This window comes from Pan troglodytes, chromosome 17 (assembly GCF_028858775.2).
Source record: "Pan troglodytes isolate AG18354 chromosome 17, NHGRI_mPanTro3-v2.0_pri, whole genome shotgun sequence".
Taxonomy (NCBI): domain Eukaryota; kingdom Metazoa; phylum Chordata; class Mammalia; order Primates; family Hominidae; genus Pan; species Pan troglodytes.
The window spans coordinates 28,930,433-28,936,631 of record NC_072415.2 but is presented as its reverse complement, the minus strand read 5'-3'; positions in this window follow the sequence as shown (position 1 = coordinate 28,936,631).

Below are 6,199 nucleotides of genomic sequence, written 5' to 3'. Positions count from 1 at the left end.
TCATGAGATGAGGACTACTGCTAATTGTTAAGTAAGGAGGGTAGAGCCCAGGCAACGCTTCTCCAGCCCATGTGGGTTCTGAGACTGCTGAAGTGATTCAGGACAAGGTCTTGTGAGAAGAAAGAAGAATACACCAAAGAAAAGTGAGATTTCAGATGATAAAATGTTGTTACCTACACTTAGCATCATTTCACATCCTAACTGCAGGTAACAAAATGAGCCACAGATACTAGGGGTGAACATCTAACAGAGATCAAGGGATGTGTTGAAGAAGAAGCTAATTTTGCAAAATTCTGAATCCGACTGCGGTATTTCTTTTGCATGTGATTTGGTGCTTTGATTTTGGAATATGAGGCTGGTCTTAAATTATCTGGCCTGCAACGGACACGTTTGAATAAAGTAGACAGTGGAAAAGTCTGGATGCTGAATGTTAGGGTTGAGGTAGAGTAGACAGTGAGAGAGCATAAGTAGTATGTAGAGAATAGAGTTTTGTGAAGTTTGGGAGTAAAGGAGGGATTTGCTAGCCAGGCATGGTACTGTGGTCCCAGTAGTCCAAGCTACTCAGGAGCCTGATGTAAGAGGACCGCTTGAGCCCCCGAGTTCAAGGCTGCAGTGAGCTAGGACCACACCACTACCCTCCAGCCTGGGTGACAAAGCAAGATCTCATATTTGAAAAAAAAAAAAAAATGATTTGCAATGGCCAAGGAAATCTTTTTAGGCAACTTTTTAAAATTTTTTTTTTCATTTTATGTTTGTTTAGGATAAGGTGGTCAAAGCTGTCCATTTAAAAAGAGAAAAAAAATCTAGTTGAAAGGAAACTTCCTCAAACAAGAGAGGAAATTAGTTTAGGAAACTAAATTCAGATGAGATTTAAAAAATGGATATGATCTAGCAAAGATAGAATAACTAGACTTGAAAAAAGAAAAGGGGTTTAAAAATAAAGAAAATGATCAAAATGTTCTTCGTGGGGAAGATGAGTAAGAATAAAAATTTTGCAGTTGAGAGAAAAGTTCAAGCAGTCAATGTCAGGCAGCTTTACTCTTCCTAGTGAAACTGGATTTTACATCTTCTGTTAAGATTAGTAAGACACAGGGGTAGAATTGTTGGCTTGACATGAATGGTAAATATGAGGAACAACTTGCGAGGAAACAAAAGTGATGTGAGATGAATAAAATGAAATGGAGAAGAGCAAGGTGAAGTGAGGTGGCGTGAACTTGAGCGGCTGCGGACAGAGACTTATTGCAGATTTTTCCTGCAGTGCTTCACAACCCAGGAATAAAAAATTATATGATGCCTGTGTCCCAGGACACAGATAACACAGATTCATTTCACTGCCTTTTAATGTTTAATTCCTCCAGATACACAATTTGACTTCTTTGTATTTGAACTTTTAGCATCATGACTGTAGTCACTTCATTTTTTTTCTTTTATGTTTTTCCTTTTATATTTACCTGCTGAGGTTTTATTTTTGCCAAAAACATTGTTTGGCTCAAGAAAACATATGATTATAGTGTAAATAAAATCGTCCTCCAGAGAAGAAGGTGCTCTCTTTCTTTTTTTTTTTTTCATTTTTTTTTTTTGAGACGGAGTCTCACTCTGTTGCCAGGCTGGAGTGCAGTGGCACAATCTCAACTCACTGCAGCCTTTGCCTCCCGGGTTCAAGAAATTCTCCTGTCTCAACCTCCAGAGTAGCTGGGACTACAGGCATGCGCCACCACGCCTGGCTAATTTTTTGTATTTTTAGTAGAGACGGGGTTTCACCGTGTTGGCCAAGCTGATCTTGAACTCCTGGCCTCAGGTGATCCGAGAAGGGGCTCTCTTCCTATGACCAGTAGCTCAACAGCATATAAGGCCTAGCAGGGCTGAGCAAAGCTGATTCTCAGCCACTGACTGGAGCTTGTGAGTAAAGTCTGTAGACATTGAGAAAAGAATGAGCAGAGTTGGGTTTCACATGCCATTTTGTGGCAGAAACTTATCCTTCTTAGTTAGGTGAAGTCAACTTTGAACTTTTCATAGAATATCTTTCAGAATTTTCATCTGCACAACTTAGAAAGCCTTGTGGTGAGATAACTGCACTTGTATTTTTAAATCTTCACAGTAGAGCTTCTTCTGTACTCAGGGGAATGCCCACTGAAGGTCAGAGGAGCCCTGAGCTTCCATCAGCTGTTTGCTTTTCCTGCATACAAATGTGTAAACCCCATGCTGTGGCTTTATTAGCATGAGGAAGTTCGGTAATCCAGGTTGTTAATGACCTTCCATCTTCCCTGAGATACATGAGGATATAGCCTAAGGCAAATCATTAGAGACTCATTTGCATTTTTGAGAGCCATTATTAGAAAATGTATAGATAAGAAAAACAAAAATCTAAAAAGACACAACAATGAAGCTCAGCTCTAAAGCCCTTGGATAAGGTTCCGGAGACCTTAAATCTATATATTCAAATAAAACTTACATTGAAACTGCAATTATGACAAAGAAGTATCTTTTGGGTCCCAATTACCCCACCAAATAACAACTTAACATTGAGTGCCCTTAAAATATAGAACATTCCACAAATATATTATGTTTTATTTATAAGGAAGGTATTATATATATTATACTGGTGAAAAATTAAAATTTAAAATGTTTAAATGACTTGTTAAACTTGCATGGCTCTTAAGTTGCAGAGCTAGCATGAGAAAAGGGTACTCCAATTTTGACTTCAGTCCTCTTTTCACTGTATTCTATGATAAAGTCAGGGGTAGAATCTCCCATGCTGGTCACTTTCCAATTAGATTGGGTCACTAGAATCCAAATCCAAGTCAGAGATTTGGATTCTAGTGCCAGTTATGTTCCTAATGAGGTATGTGATCTTAAGAAGCCATTTTATCTCTCTGGATACAAGTTTCTTTTTCCGTTAAAAATAATAAAAGAAAGAAAAGGAAGGAAGGAAGAATGGATAGACGGAAGGAAAAGAAAGAGAAAGAGAGAGACAGAGAAAGAGAAAGAGAAGGGAAAGGATACTAAATTCAAAGCTATTTTATTGAAGAACAAAAAATGAAAAAGCAAATTAACTTGCTTTGCAACTGCCTAGAATCCTCCTCCAAGGAGCCAGAGTCCCTTCTGATATCCATCTCACTAAAAATGGACTTGAAATGAAAGTACGGTAAACAATGAGTGCTCCAAAGAGCTTCATACCTTACTTCCAAGATTTTCTAAACAGATGCTCACTTCCATGGTTGAGCTGGCACACACATGTCCCAGTCGACAATGAAGTTCTATACTTGCTCTTCGTGATCACTTATACTCCATGGCTATTTTCAGTGGCTTTAGAAAGAATTGTCCAGGATGAGAAGGACAGAAAGAGAAAAAAAATGACAACTCTTGATGAAATTCCTGAGGATCTCCTGTTCAGAAATCTAGCACGAACCAGAGAAATGAAAGGAGGAGGTAGGGCAAGAGACTGTCACCTAGGAAAATATCCCAGGTTGTTTACAAGCTTGGAGAAAGTTGCTTAAGAAGGGGCAGATTTCATTACAGGAAAAAATAAACTGGCACCCAGGAGGGTAGAAAGTAACTCATGTCAATCACCTCCTTACAAGAATACTACTAGATGATTTTATCAAAGCAAAGTCATTTCCCAGACTCTCTTCCTGAGACAGAATGGTGAGTTCAAGATTACACAGAACTACTACATGCCCAGTTACATGCAGCAGGGAGTAAGAAAACCAAGGTGTTGTCCAGAGTGACAACCCACCTGCCTGAAAAAGGGAAGGAAATAACAGCAAAGGGGAATAAATGGACCTGAGAGAAGCATCCTGTGAGATCCCTTGATGAAGCTCCTCTGCTAGGCTAGGTGGTTACAGGCTTTCAGACAACAGGTCAGATGGAATCAGATAGATGATGTCCCACTCCTGTTTTATTAAAAAACTAATGTTTTTTTAACAGAAACAATCAGACAAACCTCAGAGGACATAAGCTAGAGAATATCCAGAAGATGAGGCTGTGGAGGACCCAAAGGGCAAAGCTATGCATCTTTCCTCTGAATTTATGAGAGCAAAGTGGTCAGTCAGTGCAAGGATTAGTGGGTGGATAGTCAAGGAAGACTGAAAAGCCTTAAGCTCCTCACTTTTATCCAGACCTCCACTGCCCTCGGAAAGATTCAATCATTAGAGTGAAAATGAAATTTGCTATTGGGATGTCCAGATAGCTATCATCCAGCCAATCAATGAAATTTCCTCATCCTAGACATCTCTTCCACACTTCTTTTTATTTCCTCTACTATGATGTTCTCGGGCAGTTGAGGGATCTTTTTCTCTTCTTTCTTTCTTTTTTTTTTTTTTATTTTTTGAGACAGGGTCTCACTCTGTCACCTAGGATGGAAAGCAATGGCACAGTCCAAGTAGCTGTAACCACAGGCATGCACCAGCATACTCGGATAATTTTTAAATTTTTTTGTAAAGACAAGGTCTATTATGTTGCCCAGGCTGGACTCAAACTCCTGGGCTCAAGTGATTGTCCAACCTCAGCCTTCCAAAGTGCTGGGATCACAGGTGTGAGCCACTGTTCTAGGCCAACTGGGGAAATCTTAACACATTGCCCATCAAACTGTGGGGGACACTGCACACTTTACAGATACTGCTGTCTGTTAACTGGCAATCAGTGGTCCAAACCAACAGAGCTAAAAAGTCAAAGTTTGACCCATTCATTAATTATTTTCTTACTAGTCATTGTTTTTGGTTTTGTTTTTTTACTTTATGTCACTATCTAAAAATATTTCAAAATCCCAGAAATGAATTAAAATAGGGAGAGTTTTACTTTTACCCTGTCTCATGTAATTCTGCCCTATTTCACATGTTTTTGACCCCATGCTGCAGCTGCAGATGCCAGCCTTGTTCAACTTCATACCACTCTTTTGCTAGGCACTGCCTGGCCAACCCTACAACCAGACCTGAGGCTTTCCAACCTGAACCATGTACTCCTTGGGAGTGGGCGAATGGACTGACAGGTAAGGTTAACTTGTTCTGATTCATTCTCTGATGTACTGAATGTTGCTGTCCCAGAGTTGGCCTCCTACAGAGATCCAGAAAAACTTGCTCAGCTGAGCCGACTATTGAAGGCAAGCAGTGTGGGCAGATTGCTGAGGTTATGACCACCAGGCCTGGAACCAGCCCCTGATTAGATGAGGTTGGAGTAGGTGCTTTTCCAGTCATGAAGCTTAAAAACCCTACAGGCCTAGGCCAGGTCTCTCTCCCCACGTCTGACTTCTGACCCTGTTAGATACTTATGTACCGCCTAGAATGTAATGAACAGTAGCGGGGCATCCACTTCTTTTGCATGAGTTTCTCCTAATAAACACCCTTCCAGATAGCCTGGTGTGAGCCTTCACGTCACTAGCTTCAGTTGCCTCAACAAAAGACTCTCTTAATTAGTTTCGAAGATTTTGAAATATTTTTAGATAGTAGCATAAAGTCAAAAAACAGTGGATAGTAAGAAAATAATTAATGACGGGTCAAGCTTTGAATCTGTTGGTGAAAAAAAATCAGCTGAACATATGATCAGTTCTTGTTTTTGAGTCTTTGTTTTCAAGCTGTAAAAAGCTCTATTTATCTCCTAGTGATTAAAATGAGCATCCTCACTTGTTAATCTTCCTGTCAAGGATTTCTCTGATGATTTTCTTGAAAATGAAGTGTACCCAAGATTTCAGTTGGCTTCAGTTTTGTCGTGTTTACTTGTGTTTCTATCTTTAACACTTGCAGAGAATCATCACTAACACAGTCACTTCAGGTCCCAGGAAGACTTGCAGCAATCTCTTTGGTTCCTCGCAGAACTCAGGTGTGATTGGAGCAAGGCAGCTGGATAAAGAGCTAAATAGAGTCGTGGCCAAGCCAAGCTGATCATGGTTGCGTATGTTTAGGAGTCATGGTTTATCTGGGATCCAGGGGGATACATTGTAGGGTGAAGGGAAAAACCAAACACCCAAACTCCAGAGGTAAAGTAAAGCTGGAAACAGTCAGGTTATTCAGATGTTATCAATGAGAAAACCAGGAACAAGTTTGAGGTGTGGACTGCACCAGATAGAATTTTGACAGTTTTCTGCTATCACCATTCCTACCAAATTTGATTGGCCCAAGTGCTTCCATAGCCACTCTGTCCATGAATCATTGCTCCCTGAACATTTCCACAGTCGGGCCTCTGTAAGGGTCAAGAGTGGATGGAT